General features: G+C 42.3%; 1 protein-coding gene across 1 annotated transcript in view; it reads right to left on the minus strand.

Moving 5' to 3' along the window:
• The window catches only part of SLC4A4 (solute carrier family 4 member 4), a 363,718-nt gene extending 355,929 nt beyond the window's left edge, over positions 1-7,789 (minus strand). The window contains exon 1 of the mRNA XM_044945800.2: positions 7,644-7,789. The gene's annotated coding sequence lies outside the window, so the exon portion shown is untranslated. The remainder of the gene's footprint in view (positions 1-7,643) is intronic.
• Positions 7,790-16,940: the final 9,151 nt, after the last annotated feature.

Here is a 16,940-nt window from a genome sequence, read left to right on the forward strand (position 1 = left end):
TTAGAACACAACAACAATAATGAAATAACTAAAATATGTTTGGCCATTTACAGTTTTGAAGAAAGCTTTAAAAATAACACCTCAATTGTTTTCCATAATAGCTCTAATGAATTCGGTTTTACAGCCATTTTAATAATAATGAAAAAATAAGAGATCTAGATGATTTTCTAAATTCTCTAAATCAAGTAACTTATAAGTAATAGAGCTGGGTCTCCAACTCATACCTTCCAAATGTACATTTCCATCAGTCACTGGGCAGAACCACATTACAAGATGCTCTACTCTCATGGGAACCACAGAGGATATATTCTGTATGGTTTTGAACTGTGTTAAAGCTTTTAAGGAAAAAGTTTTACAGATCCAGACTAGGGTGTGTACAAGTTCAAATATTTCTATTCAAACAAGATACTACAAAAACTGTTTAGAAGCAACTAGGCCCAAGATGTTGCAAGATTCTACTTCCCCGTAGACAGGCTAAGTATATGCTCATCTAATACATCAGCACATGCTAAAGGGCACACTCACAGGTGCCATGACAGTCCATAAAGGGCCAAAATGTGGGCTGTGGCCCAATTCCTGGAAATCCCCGCCCATTCCCCAAAATAGATGGAATCTCCTCCCACTTGTTAGCCTATAAAATTACCCAGTCCATAAAAACCAACAACCCCATACCTCCTGGGCTCTGGAGCCCCTCTCATCTTCTGAGATGGCCACATGCTCCCTATGGAACGTATATCTCTCTGAATAAACTCATTTTCACTTAAAAAAAACTGCTCTAATCTCTTCACCCATTTATTTTAGTTATTATATAAAAACACTGGTGAAATGAGTCTGCCTGGTTAGCTGACCTTTCTAGACAAATAAGGTAGGTTTACTCCCCAAGTCCTAAAACGTTCCTTACTTGGGATAATATACTGGACAGAAACTCCTAAGCCAAAACCTTGAACTAGAACTTCACAGAAGAAAAACAAAGCCAATAAACAATTAAAAAGTACAAAAGGTACTCCAGGAAATGCAAATTAAAACCACAATGTGATACCACTACATATCCACTGCTGCTGCTGCTGCTGCTGCTGCTAAGTCACTTCAGTCGTGTCCGACTCTGTGCGACCCCATAGACGGCAGCCCACCAGGCTCCCCCGTCCCTGGGATTCTCCAGGCAAGAACACTGGAGTGGGTTGCCATTTCCTTCTCCAATGTATGAAAGTGAAAAGTGAAAGTGAAGTCGCTTAGTCTTGTCCGACTCTTAGCAACCCCATGGACTGCAGCCTACCAGGCTCCTCCATCCATGGGATTTTTCAGGCGAGAGTACTGGAGTGGGGTGCCATTGCCTTCTCCGACATATCCACTAGAATGGCTAAAATTAAAAAGAGAGATAACAGTAGCTGTTTTTAAGGATATGGGGCCGCCAAAACTCTCATTAGATGCTGGTATCACTATCTACTAAGACTGGCTCAACAATTCAACTCATAACACACATCCCAAATTCCTACCCATACTAAAAGACATATGTAAGAATGCTCAGAGCACTGCTTTTCATAATAACCAAAAACTGGGGGAAAAAAACCTCAAATATCCATCAAGAGTGAAATGGATAAATAAATGTGGCCTCATAAAATGAAACACGACAGTACAATGAGAAAAAACAAACTGTTGCAAAACGCAAAACAAGAATGAACCTCACACACATACCACTGAGCAAAAGAAGTGAGGCAAAAAGGATACAGAACATGTATTCTGGTAGAAAGTTCAATAACAGGTAAAAGTAACCTGCAGTCCCAGAAGGGACTTCAGGAGGGAAGCTACCCTTGCGGGGAGGAGAGTGGAGCTTCTGGCTGCTGACAGTGGTCTACGTGTTGGCCTTTGGTGCTGATGCCCAGGGCTCTATTCATTTAGGTAAATCACTGAACTGTTTACTTATCATTTAACGACACACATACTTTTCTATACCATACTTTTCCCTGGTAGCTCAGTTGTAAAGAATCCGCTTGTCAATGCAATAGACGCAGGTTTAATCTCCAGGTCGGGAAGATCCCCTGGAGAAGGAATGGCAACCCAGTCCAGTATTCTTGCCTGGAGAATCCCACAGACAGAGGAGCCTGGCAGGTTGCAAAGAGTTGGACACGACTTAACAACTAAACAACAACATACTTTTCTATACACGTTATATTTCCACAAAAACTTAGACAGGAAGAAGAGTAGGAGAAAAGAAAGAAAGGAGAAATGGAAGAGGGGGAAGGAAATGTATGAAGTGATGTTATCAGGACAGTGGAAAGAGTCCTCAACCACCAAGCTTCTTTTCATTCTCACGTCTCTTAGCTCTTAGTCGATCTCTTCCTTGACTACCAAGCTGTTCTCGGGGACTTTTCAATGTTATCCATGCAGCTGCCAGTACCAGGCCATTTCTATCTTCCAATGTGTAGTTTACTATTTACCACAGGACTAGATATGTTATAATCAGTCACACTGCATGTGAACAGCCACTCATGTGAGGTATCTCCTATGAGTAAAGTGAATCCTCTTTAATGTAGGTCTTTCTTTTTAACCTCTGTTTTGCCTGCTTACAGGCTGTTTTGCTGACGAATATGCCAGATACAGGAGTTACTAAAAGATGGAGATGTTCCTGGGCTCTAGGGCTTTCCTGGTAGCTCAAATGTCTAGTAAAGAATCAGTCTGTAACCCAGCAGGAGGAGAAGGGGGTGACAGAGGACAAGATGGTTGGATGACATCACTGACTCAATGCACATGAGTTTGAGCAAGCTCCAGGAGAAGGTGAAGGACAGGGAAACCTGGAGTGCTTCAGCCCATGGGGTCACAAACAGCCAGACACAACTGAGTGACAGAACAACAACAATAACCCAGGAAACCCCAGTTTGATCCCTGGGTCAGGAAGATCGCCTGCAAAAGGGAATGGCAAACCACCAGTATTCTGGCCTGGAGAATTCCGTGGACAGAGGAGTCTGGCGGCCTACAGCCCATGGGGTCACAAAGAGTCAGACATGATTGAGCTACTAATACTAACACTTTCATTTTTCCACTGGGCTCTACCCATGAATACTAGGTCTCTAGGCTAAGACTCAACCAACATAAAATTCCAGATCCCAGGAGTTTACTTACTTCCAAATAGTATAAGAGAATATCACTAGTGAATACGTTTATAAAAAAGAAAAGGACTGCTAACTTCTTATCCAAGACATTATGAACAGCTTTGCTAACTGTGTCATTCATAGAACATGCTATCAGTTTCAAAGAATATATTCCTTTCTCATTTTGTATTTTTATTAACCTTGATTTTTTAAATCCTCCCAAAAAGTATACTGCAAGTTTTATTTAAAACTTTAAGGTTTCCAAAACAGAACTCAAGTGCAACAGACAAAGTCTCTTTCTACACAGTAATCCACAATATGTAAAAAAAAAAAAACAAAAAACCTGAAATACTACTTGTAAAATCCTTTTACATCTTAATTTATGTAACTTCTTTCTGTACTCATTCTCCATGAAAAATAAAAGTTAGCTCTCAAGACTGGAGCTAGAACTGGGGCACACAAACTGAAAAAAGTCACCCACGGGCACCGATGCTGCTGTTGCTGCTGCTAAGTCACTTCAGTCGTGTCCGACTCTGTGCGACCCCATAGACGGCAGCCCACCAGGCTCCCCCATCCCTGGAATTCTCCAGGCAAGAACACTGGAGTGGGTTGCCATTTCCTTCTCCAATGCAGGAAAGTGAAAAGTGAAAGTGAAGTCGCTCAGTCGTGTCCGACCCTCAGCGACCCCATGGACTGCAGCCCACCAGGCTCCTCCGTCCATGGGATTTTCCAGGCAGGAGTACTGGAGTGGGGTGCCATTGCCTTCTCCGCACAGGCACTGCAGGTCCTGAAATAAAGAAGAGCTGGGTGTGTGCATCCACTACACAGAATGATAAACAAGGAGCAGAAACTCTCACCTTACATCAGGATCAATGTTTATCTGCTTTAGTATCTTAAAAACCCTAACTAAAACAACACTCATTTGAGGACAGTCATTTCAGAAACAGGTATCAGTAGTTCAAAGATGAAATGTTCATTCCCACCTCAACCAATAATTTTCCACTTAGTTTAAGAAAAGCATACAAAGTTCCCTGTGCCTTGGCTTCCTCATCTTTTAAACAAGCATGATAATCCCTTACATCTACTTAATTTGCAGAAAAAGATGATGCTTTGGCTTCTAGAAACAACTATAGATGTACAGGATTTCACCATGATGAGGTCTATCTCCATCTTTTCGAACACATAACTTAATCCAAAGGCAAATAAGACCATATCATCGAGGGTGAAATTATGAACCTCATGAAGAAGATTGGAAGAAAAAGTTTTCTCTCTTCTTTGTCACAGCAGGTAAATAAATCCATCATATTTCATAGCTGGCTGTCCTTTTGATGCCCTGTTGGAAATGCCATTCCACTGCAGAGACTAGAGAAATGCAATAAAAGTCATTGCCACAAAATCATTATGACAGTCATAAATACAGCTTTCAGATAAAATAATCGGCCACCTCTACAAATGAGGAGTACTCGTGTACCTGTGCATGTGCCTGTGTGTTGTGCGTAATGTACATCGGACAAAAGGCCTGAGTAAAATGGTAGGTTAGAAAAATCCATCTTCACTGCTGGAAAAATAACTAACAGTGTGCACTACAGGGGATATAAAATATCACATTAATGTTAGAAGGACAGCAGCATGTTTTCTACTTGTGACATAAATCAAACTCTTAGCTATTGGGAGAAAGGCAAACACGTACGTGAAATACAACTTAGCCCTGATCTTGTATGAACGAAACATTATTCTTTCCCTTCTTTCAAATTCCTACATTATGCAAAAGATCCCCGAAAGTAGCAAGATCTAGTTTCGTAAAGTCTTATGAACTTTACGTAAGTTTAGGATGTTCCTAAACTATGTGTTTTGCTAAATGGCCCTCCCCAACACAGACTAATTTCATAATTCACAGGTTGACCTCAGAAACTGCAGCCACAGTGAGAATCCAGATATGTGTTCCACTCACAGCTTCCTCTGTCCCATCAAATCATGTACCCTGATTCTTTTCATTCAGCTATATAAAGGAAAAACTCCTTAAAACTTTCATCATTACTACATTTTTCTCTTCTGAGTTTGTTCTTTCCACTCCCAATCTTAATACCTATCAACTCCAGTCTCGGCTTTCATTCACATTAAAAACGAACACCAAAAACGCTCCAGGAAACAAGTAGATGATGTGTATTGGCACACTTTAGCAGTGAATTCTCACAGGACTAACAACACTAGTCCTCGCAGACTGCAGCGCCCTCAGAGGCAGGCGGAGAAACCTGATTATCTATGTGATTCACCAACTAATGTGTATTTCCTTTCCTTAAGTGTTGTGTTTTCTTTAAGATGTAAGCCATGGCCAGACATTGATCTTGTTATCAGAACGAGGGATCAGAACCTGAAAATTATACTTGCCAGAGCTCAGTGAAAAATGAAATTACCACCAGAGTGTGCTGGAATTTGTCCCAAAGGTTACCCATTTCTATCACATTTTTTCTCTAAATATGATTCCCTGTAGTGCTTTCACACATGGTTGTAAACCCAAAATGTATTCTCATCCTTTAAAAGATGAAAACAATAACACGAATATTCACACATTTAAAGTCCTTTTATGTCAACAAAATGAACTAAAAGAGATACACCACTATAAACAGTACATTATGGATATTTCATTGGCTGGCATGCCTTATATATGTTACTAAGGGTCATTCTGTAGAATGACCCCGAACCATTAAATGATACTCCAAATCTCATTTTGAAAACACCTTCTTCAAGGTGTCTGTTTTCTGTTTTCAGAAGGGTGGACATGCCTAGACTATCAAACTATCCCATCTTATCCCTCCCACCCTCACACCCTGATAAATGCGCTATGCCTCAAGAGTTCATAAGAGTACTACTTTCCTCTCTCTACCCTTATATGTGGCAGGTTTTTGTCATCTTACCAGAGACGCTGAGATAAAGTAAAAACTATTGAATTTCAAGATGTAATAGCAAGAGAACAGAATCCTATCACTACATTTAACTTTAAAATGAAAGTAAAAGTTTTTTTCTCAGTTGTTAAAGCTATAAAAAAAGAAGCAGACATTTTCCTTTGACTGAAGCTATACCAATAACCTCAGTCTAAGTGCCATTATGACCATGAAAATCACTTAAATGCTAATGTGATAGATACAAGGAAGAGAGTTCTTAAGTCAGAAGCCTTTCAAAAGACATTATGTTGGCTATAAGAAGCTACTGGATACTGCTCTCATTGCTGTGAACAACCTACTCAAATCAACATGAAAAAATAAGCCCTAATGGGCAAAGTATGCTTAAATTTAATTCAGGTAATATTCAAACTCCAAGTCCCAGATACAAGGAAAAGGGGAAATATGGTACAAGGCAGTGTCTCTCAGGAAAGGAACCATTCCAGGATTTGAGACAATGTGTGTTTGGCACAACCCAGTGTTCACGATTTCCCATTAGCCACAACTTTCTCCAGCACTGAAGTGAAATGGGAAAAGAAATGAGGAACATAAACTAAAACTGTTAAATGCTCTTCATTGTCAAGTCTGGAAAGAGCTCGCTGAGGGCCAATTACGTTGTGAAGGTAAGGCCTTGAGAAGGAGTGAGGGGTGGGGGAAAAAAAAAAAACAACACGGAAGTTTTACAAGAAACTCTTCTGAAAAATGGTTTACGATGGTCGAACAGAGGTAGAATGGCTTCCTTCTCCATCTTTCCTATCAAGTTCGGGGTTTTTTGCTGTTGCGATTCTTTTGTTCTTTAATTAACTTCCCTCCTTGCGGGGCTTGCTGCAGTTTGCTGATGTAGTTCCCAACTGCTACCTTCCTTTGGCGACTCTTATTAACGGACTGGCAAAGGCTGGGTAAAATGCACTTAAGAAAGAAGAAATCACCTCCTCTTGCCAAGACGCACATGTGCCCAGTACCTGAGGAAGAGCTCCACTGTCGCCGGCCAAGAGAAATTCCAGTTTAACCTCCCCTTTCCAAATCAATTGCAAAGAAGCGTGTGTGTGTGCCACTTGCAGAGAATCTGCCTGACTCACCCCCGCTTTCGGCGTGCCAGGGAGAGATGTGAATGATCGGTCTCCCGGCTGGTAGTGAAGTGGGGGTCGCGGTCCCGGTGGCACCGAAAGTCCCCTGCCCCCATCCTCCGGCCTCCCCCGTGAGTGTGTTTGGGGATGTCTCCCTCTCCGGCAGGTGCCCGGCCACTCTGGGGCCTCCAAAGCTCACCCAGGCAGGAACACACGTGTCCTGCGCCGGAGCCCAGCCCCCGGGATACAGTGGCCCCAAAGTCCGGGCAGGGACGCCAGGTGAGCGCCGCGGAGGGGTGTCGGGGAGGGGGGCGGGCTTGACCATGCGGGTGCAGCAGGACCATCCAACGTCCCCCTCTAAACGCTAAGAAGAAAAAAGTACTTTTCTGCGGAATCTGCTTCCACACTCCGCCGGGCGCCCAGCCCCCGAAGATGCCCGGCCCGCAACTGACCTCTCTCTCTCACTCCCCGCGCGCGCCCAGGCCGCCCGCGCCCCCTCCAGGAGCTGCCCCGAGCTGACCCTCCTTCCCCGGCCCTGGCCGGGTGCTCACCTCCTGGGGTCCGGCTTCCGTCGCTCGTCCAGTTTGGCGGTTGAGTGTGGGGCTGCAGCAACCGCTGCCGCCGCCGCCTTCGCTGCCACCGCCGCTGCCGCCGCCTCCGAAGCGCTGCCCGGCGCGCCGCCGGGGCTGGAAACCGGGAGCCCGCGGGATCCCGGGAGGCGCGGGCCCGGGGCGCGGCGGGGCCGAACCGCGGGAAGTTGTCGGCGCTAGGCGCGGGGCTCGAGCCACCCCCGCCCAAGTAGTCACAACTTAGCAGTCCGGGTGGGTGCGCGCTCCGGAGCGGAGGGAGGCGAGGACAGAGCGAGGGCGCGGGGGCGGGAGGGTCTCCGGAGCCGGCAGGACTGGACCCTGAAAAAGGGGAGAGAGCGAGCCCGGGGGCAGATGTCTACACGGCCCGCGTGGTGCCTGGTGGGTGAGTGTGTGAGAGCGCGGGGCGTCTACTCTACTTTGCCTTCTGCAGCTCCTGCATATTTATGGGGATCGCCGAGGTTCCTGCCGGTAACTACCACTGCAGCGGCGGCGCCCGGCCCGGACGCCCCTCGGGAGCGAGCCCGGGGAGGGGGGTGGATCGGGAGGGCGGCGGTGGCGGAGGCTGTGCCACGAGCGCGAGCCCGCGATCCATATTTAAAGCCGCCACTGGCCTCGGCCGGCCCCCCGGCCCTGCCCTCGCTCGCGCCCGCCCGCCCGCCCGCCCGGCCCCCACCGCTCTGGGCCGCCGCTCGGCGTCACCAGCCCGGGCATCGCGGCGGCGGGGAGGGGCCTCGGGCCGCACCGCCCCCGGGGGCCCGGGCTCTGGGCGCCGCGTCCGGCTGGAACTGACCAAAGACCCGGCTCCTGACCCGCCGCCTCCGCTTCCCTGGGTTCCCTCTGTCTGTCTGTCTCTCTCTCTCTCTCTGGCTCTGCCTCTGCCTCTGTCTCTCTGTCTGTCTGTCTGTCTGTCTGTCTCTCTCTCTCTCTCTCTCTCTCTCTCTCGTGCCCTGAGCCAGCTGCTAAGTCCCAGCTTTTTGTCCGGTTTACAAGAGTTCCCCGCTGGGGAGAGCTTCCTCTCTCTTGCAGAACTGAAGTGACTGGGACAGATCACTCTTGAAGCTACTTTTATAAAAGTGGAGGGAAACAGGTAGAGAGCGCGCTGCCAGCACGCTGTGTGAAGTTGTTCACCTCTAGCACGATGTCTGGGGAGAGCGCAGCTGTCAGCCTTGTCCTTCGCTTGTCACTGATGACTTCTGTCTTCCTCAACCAGTTTGGGAAACATCTTTAGTCATCCAAGGGAGTTTCTTGAGGATATAAATGGATTATTGTATTTACTCTGTTTCTAAGGCTAACAGAGGTTTAAGTCCTCTTTGCCAAGCAAATACTACTACTAATAATATATCAATGGCCCAGCCCCATTTTGATCAGTTAAGTAGACTATAAATATATGAACAGACTGTCGGCACTGACACCATCTGATGTTCTGAATACTGCTAGAGAGGAGCCACTTAATGGATTTGAGCCACACAGTATATGATGTAAGCCCATGTGCATTTCCTATTAATACATATCATATATTTAATATACATGTGGAAGTCACTGACCAAACTGCATCTCTGAGGGTAACCACCGGAACACATAAAACCCTACAGAAATGTCACATGCTGACTACCTCCGCCAAAGATTTGTTTCCAAATTCTTTCTTCAATAGCAAGTAAAAGTCGCCCAGTCGTGTCTGACTCTTTGCGACCCCATACAGTCCGTGGAATTCTCGAGGCCAGAATACTGGAGTTGGTAGCTGTCTCTTCTCCAGGCGCTCTTCCCAACCCAGGGATCGAACCCAGGTCTCCCGCATTGCGGGCAGATTCTTTACCAGCTGAGCCACAAGGGAAGCCCTTTCTTCAATCCTAACCTACAATTAATAAGACCCCTACTGGGGAAAAAAATCTGGAGGAAAATAACTTGGAGACAAAAGTCTTCTTTCTAGTATTTAAAACTGGAATAGACATATTATTTATTGTACCTCACCAGTGCTGGCAAAACAGGTATATACTTGCACCTTTAAAAAAAAAAAAAAAAAAAAAAAAAAAAACCTAGTGTGTTTAAAATCCTTGGTTAGTGCTCAGGAGACACTGGGATGACCAGAAACTATTTAATGTCTAAAATTGAAATGCATTAATATCATGTGTCTGGCTGTTGTTACCTCAATGCTCACACATTTTACATGACCCACTGCAATAACGTGGGAAATTCAAGTTTGTTTGTTTGTTTGTTTGTTTACTTAAATGTAAAGATTTTGCCTACATAACTATACTTTGTTTTTAGACTAATGTTAAAATTAACTTTCAGTCCCTGAGCACACAGTTAGCAAGAATCAGCAACCCCAAAGTAAGCTCACAGGAAAAGAGAAGCCACTTTTGTATTAAGAATTTGCCGTTGCTGTTCAGCAGTTTTTCACACTGTGGATTATGTATTTCAACATAGCTGGCAATTTCTCATTATCATCGTGAACCAGCCATGAATGGTCAGTGTTGGTGACTGTTTGGGAAAGAAAAAGTCCAAGAAACTTAGGTTTTCCAATATTCTGCTGCAAAATACATCAAACTGGCCTTTACACAAACCAAAAAAGTAACCCTTAAAGGCATTTTTCTATCAAGATGGACAAAATTTTACCCTGAAAGGAGTATAAAGTTGGAGAGTGGGGTGGGAGGCAGAGAGAGAGCACTATGGGGTGAGGGGTTGTGTGCCCCTTATATTAATGAGAAAAAAAGAGTTGTCTTTGGCAAAAAGCCAGTAACCTGTTATCATTCTCATTACTTGATGTTTGCTGTCCCACAATTAAAAGAGCATGTTCCATTTCCTTTCCTATTGACTATTGTCCAGTAATTGAGATGCATGTGTTTTTCTTTTGAAAGGTCATTGATTAACTTTTCTCGTTATCTCTGCATGTGGTCACCTTTGCTATTGCTGTTCAGAGCTGAAAAAAGTGAAAGTGAAGTTGCTCAGTTGTCCGACTCTTTGCGACCCCATGGAATGTAGCCCACCAGGCTCCTCCATCCGTGGAATTTTCTAGGCAAGAGTACTGGAGTGAGTTGCCATTTCCTTCTCCAGTTCAGAGATAGGACAATGAATTCTGAGACCTTTTTTCACCAATCCTAAAACACGCTATGTCCCTTGATTCTCACGAGCCCAAAGAAAGCTTTATTTGTTCATTTCATACTGGTGTTCACACAGCTTGGTGACAAGAAAAATGAACAGAAAAAATGAATGGAATTAGAAAAACAATATAAGTAATCTTTACTGATAATGATTTATTTGTTTAATAAATAACTCTCTCTGCTAAATGACCTTCTAAGATACTAACCCACTATTTTAGCTTATCAATCAAGTTTCTTTGGTATCATCCAAGGTCCTTATAGGCATCTACAGGAAGCAAAGATGAGAGGAAGAACCTTTGTGTCAATGCCAGGCACCATCTAGTGGCAGCAGGTGATGAAACCTCGTGTTGGTATGATGTCTCCAGCAAGAATGAAGACGAAAGTTTTTCAATAGGTGGTTCAAACATTCCTGCTCTTGAAGAAGCATGGTTCTCTTTGATTCTAAAGCAAGAAGGTTGTACCTAGAAAAATAATACAACTAATGGACCCCAAGATGATTATTCAAAGAATTAGGCTACAAATCTGACCTGCAGGTAGAATTATTGCCACAAAATTTTCTCAGTCTTTGTGTAACTTCGTTTAGTCACACCTCTTTATAAAGACCTCAGTGTTGTTTTTTTTTTTTCCACTTAAAGACCTCTGTATTTAAGTTTCCTCATTATAAAATCAAAGAGAGTGATGGCTCGTCACTGAGTATTATCTATAAAGGATTTTGTTCAACAAATAGCAGAGCCCATAAATATAACTATTATTTCAGGGTTCTTATTATACTATTTTACAAAAGAAAAAAGGATAAAAGATATCAATGAATGCTTATCCCTGAGTTACACAAAATTGCAACATTCATACACATCTTATTTGGGGCCCAAAACAAAAGGAGACAGTATAGATTACAAACTTCAAAGAATGATCAGTAATGTTTCTCATTATCAGCTTCTTTTTAAATATATGGCTCATTAGTAAATGTCTGACAAAAATCTTGCCATATAGAATAGGTATTTTTCTTTGTGCTACTATTTTGACTTACAGTCATTTCATTATTAAACAATACTGCCATCGAATGATCATTGAAGTAGCCAACCTGGAATCGGTTTCATTAACCATTTCAGGATATAAGAGTAAGGAGAGAGAAAATCACCTGTCTTTCCATCCTGGGACTAGTCAGGGATGAAACTGAAGATATAGACAAAGAGAGAAAGACAAAGAGATCACTTAGAAACTTCATTTTTGTTTCACTCACACTCTAGAAATTACATATTCAGTCTGGCAAATTCCTGAATAAATTCAGCCAACCTTAATTTACAATCTATATTTCCTCCTTCGATTCCAAGTTTAAAAATAACTGTAGTCCCTTTTTATGAGGAGTAAAGAAAGGTGAACACTGTTTTTGTAAGCTGTCAGCATGGCATGAGCTAGGGAAAATAATTTTATTTGGTTAAACATGTCATAAGTTGCTTCACAGCTTAAACTGCTAAACTCTCAACCATATCCAACTGTCATTTTTAAAACACATACCTAATATCAAATATTAAGAAAGGTTCTAACATCTAAAAACAGAAGCCTATCTCTGTTCACATCGAGGAAGACAAGTTATTCAGCCTTTCTAGACCTCAGTTTCCTCAGTAATAAAATCAAGGAGCTTGAGATAATCACTCAAAAAAACAATATTTCAACAGGATACTAGAATATTTTCTTTTAATAAAATTTGAATATGTTTGTGATAGAGAAACATGCAAATATTTCAGAAATAGCATTGATACACTTATGAATGCTCTGTTTAATAAACTTAAGCCAGAGTTTCAGCCTCTTTCCCCTACAGGAATTCTCCTGTATACATCAGCCTAACAAAAGGACACAGGCCTCTCTGTTTGAAAAGGAAAAGGGAAAATTAAATTGAGCTACTAAGCCACGGAAAACTACACCCTCTATGATTAAAAAGATTAGTCTGGTTTTAAGTAAGATAGTAGAGAATTACATCAGACTTCTCTACCAAAACCAACTCCCAGGGCCCCTGGACTCTGCTAATCAGTGTGTGTGTGTGTGTGTGTGTGTGTGTCCCACCAGCCACGTCCCAGGACACAGACAGGTACTTGTTCCTCTGTATCCTGCTGGCCTCTCACCTCCTGGAGGATGAATAAGCCCAGATGGCAACTGCTTGCTCTAAAGTTGCTCTTCCTTTTCTCCTGTGGACTGAGTCACATGGACATAGCTGTTCCACTGCGTGAAGACAGGTTTTCTACAGATTAACCAACCACTGGGTCAAACTGGTCCATGACCATTCTCTCCCCAGACTAGGCCTATCCTGGAGACTACAATACACCCATCCTTTTGCAAATAACCGAACAGCTGATACTTCCAGTACACATCTGCCAGACTGATCTCTTTATAGGAAACACAGCAAGATTGTAATTTGAGTGTTAAAAGCTCCTTATCCTGAGGGAGGAAATATTCTGAGCAAATCTGCCCTTTATGACTTTTCAATTTCCCCTTGCTGACCAGAAGGGGTTCACTTCCACACAGAACATGAAGCTTGATTGGGTCATCTGTTCAGCATACAAATATTTATTACGAACCTACTATGTGTCAAGGACTCTTCGAGGTGATGGGTCCCTAAAGCAAGCAAAGTTCCAGTTTCATGGAACTTACAAGTGAACAAATAAATTAACAAGATAATCTCCATTTCCTTGGAATGCAAAATGCTGTGAAGCAGTAAATGGTACAAATAGGGTGAACAACCATCCCAGTTTAAACTTCCAGTTTAACCCCTGTTTTTCCTGTGTCATGGCAATAGCACTCTCCTTCATTCTCAAGAGATATTGGTCAGAAGTTATAGACTCACCCTCGTTCCAAAGGAAACAAAACACAGTGAGAGGCTAGGGAGAATCATTTGCAAGTGGGTGTCAGAGAGGGTCTCTCTTGCTTCGTGATGTTTGAGCACACAGATCTGAATGACAAGATGAATACGTATTAAAATTTTAAAGGCAACTTGACAGGACAAGCAGCATTTGACACAAAGTCTTACACATAGTAGGAACTCAATAATTATTTATTGAATGATCAATCACATCCATTTTTGTAGAGCATTCAAAAAAGAGAGCCTTGCTCAACCAGAATACATTTCTATTAAGGCAGATTCAGGCTCCACAAATTCCTTAAAACATCACTTTTCCTAATCTATAACTTGTGAATCAAATCTACGTATCTATTGCATGTACATAAACCAAAATCACTGCAGATGGTGACTGCAGCCATGAAATTAAAAGATGCTTACTCCTTGGAAGGAAAGTTATGACCAACCTAGATAGCATATTCAAAAGCAGAGACATTACTTTGCCAACAAAGGTCCGTCTAGTAAAGGCTATGGTTTTTCCTGTGGTCATATGGATGTGAAAGTTGGACTGTGAAGAAGGCTGAGCGCCGAAGAATTGATGCTTTTGAACTGTGGTGTTGAAGAAGACTCTTGAGAGTCCCTTGGACTGCAAGGAGATCCACCCAGTCCATTCTGAAGGAGATCAGCCCTGGGATTTCTTTGGAAGGAATGATGCTAAAGCTGAAACTCCAGTACTTTGGCCACCTCATGCGAAGAACTGACTCATTGGAAAAGACTCTGATGCTGGGACGGATTGGGGGCAGGAGGAGAAGGGGACGACAGAGGATGAGATGGCTGGATGGCATCACTGACTCGATGGACGTGAGTCTGAGTGAACTCTGGGAGTTGGTGATGGACAGGGAGGCCTGGCGTGCTGCGATTCATGGGGTCGCAAAGAGTCGGACATGACTGAGTGACTGAACTGAACTGAACTGAAAACATCTCTGGAAGGACAGGATATAAAAGCAACTAAAAGCAGTATTTACCTCCAGGAAAGAGAACTAGGTGATTGTGGGGTAGGCATGGGGAAAAAGACTTTCCACTATAGCCCTTGCAAGTTTTTAAATTTTGAGCCATTGTAGATCAATGACTTATTTTTTAACTTAAGTTTGAATTAAAATATACAAATAATTTCATTTTCCTGCCTATAGCTATTTTCCATACAAGTAATATATAATGACATATTATTGTAAAATATAATTCACAAGAAACCCTTCTGATAGACAGTAAGATTAATCTCTTTACAAGCTATGAAATAGCAGCTGCTCTGACGCCAGCGGCAGTGCTGGGATGTCTGAACCCTTCACAGTTACTGGAGGCTCTTCAGTGCTGACGGGGTTTGCTCACTGCCCACCTGGGCTTCATTCAAATTGGTGTCATGGAGTGAGAAGATCTTACAATATTGCTGCTTTTCTTGCACCTAGGCAAATAAAAATACTGTACAAAGTTTTCAAATAACATTTTATTGGGCATCTTGCTGTACTTTTGCTTATAGCTGTTTGCTTTTCAAAAATGAAATCTGTTGTTTTTTGTCTGCTATGATAGTAACAGTTTTATTATTTAAAAAAGTTGTACAACAGAGACAGATTAGATGGAATGGCATGAGAAATACCCTCCTTCAGAGATGACTGCTAATATTTTGGCATATTTTCCTTTTTGCATACATAATTAATGTCTGAGGTTTCAAGTTGATTGATCATAGGGTATTTTTTTTTAAATGATATGGTCATCGAGGCTAACTTTAAGTCAAGATGATCTGTTTTGACATTAAACACATGCTTTAACAAATACAGCTAGAAAAAAGGGAGTATGGGGCCTGAATTTGGCCCCATCTTTCTAAACCCAGTTGATAGTCATTACATACTTACATCATCACAGTTCCAGAATTGCCTTCTGCTTATGAAAATTTATATGAAATATGCTCTCTATTGACAGTGTCTATTACGTGGCAATGAAAATATAGATAGCCCCACTAATAACACTAATACTGTTAATAGCCAAGACCTACATAGTTATTACCATGTTCCAGGGACTGTTCTAATTACTTGAGTAAACTCACCTAATCTTCATAATAACTCTATTACTCACTCATAGAATTATCACTCCTATTATGGAAAGAAGCAATGTGAATACCAGAACTCCATACATTTTCTTACACATCTCCTCTGTTTCAGATTTCCTCAAAATTGGTGGAAGTTTGGAGTTGGGGGTTGGTCTTGCTCTGTGAACTTAAACATCTGATCCAGAGGGTTGGCTAATTGTTGGAGAAATCCATACAATATGATACTTAAATTACATCTACTGCTCCAGTTTCAATCGAACCTGACAGAGCACATGTACAGTGATATAAACACCTGTGTATACTTTCTGAAAACTCAGTTATCCAAAACCAGAATTTGGGGAAGTTCAAGCACTAGAGTTTGGGGTTTTGGGGGGTTTTTTTTGTTTGTTTGTTTGTTTTTTACTGTGGCTGCTTTTAAGTCACAACATTTAAAATGAGATTTTTTTGGTGCTGTTTTCTTTTAACTTCAATCACATGTATATGCTTTCTAGCCACAATCATTCCTATAGGGCATAAAATAGACATACAACATACATGTGTTTGAAGGCAATTGATAACTTTCCATGAACTGGTAACACTATGGTATTTGTTCCATTCCCTCCTTAACTTTTTAATTTTTCATATTGAAATAAGTTGTAGAAGAAAATATTTCTCTTGGTATCTTGGTATTGTCATTGTTATCTTAGTAAATACCAAATAGGCCCTGGCGTGGGCTTTCCTGGTGGCTCAGTGGTAAAAAATCTGCCTGCCAATTCAGGAGATGTGGGTTCGATCCCTGGGTCGGGAAGATCCCATGGAGATGGAAATGGCAACCCACTCCAGTATTCTTGTCTGAAAAATCCCATGGACAGAAGAGCCTGGCAGGCTACAGTCCATGAGGTTGCAAAGAGTCAGACACGACAGAGGGACTAAGAGCACATACACTGGTAATAGCAATCTTCATCTCCAAGTGAAATTTTAAGACTTTCATCTGTGTTTACCAAAAATGAACTTTTCATCCAGCATTACACAGAAATGGGTAAAAAAAAAATTTCCTTCAGCATTTACTTGCTTAAATTTAAAGGTTAGTATTTAGCAAAAGTATTTAGTATTTAGCAAAAATCATTCAGAAACGTCTATGCTAGCATCTATAATGGTAAGGCAGAAACTGAAAGAAGATAATTTTCAAATAATTAAAAGATAAATCCCTTTCCTTTCAATTTTCCATTTGAGTACTGTGATAACTTTGA

This window comes from Bubalus bubalis, chromosome 7, assembly GCF_019923935.1.
Source record: "Bubalus bubalis isolate 160015118507 breed Murrah chromosome 7, NDDB_SH_1, whole genome shotgun sequence".
Lineage (NCBI taxonomy): Eukaryota > Metazoa > Chordata > Mammalia > Artiodactyla > Bovidae > Bubalus > Bubalus bubalis.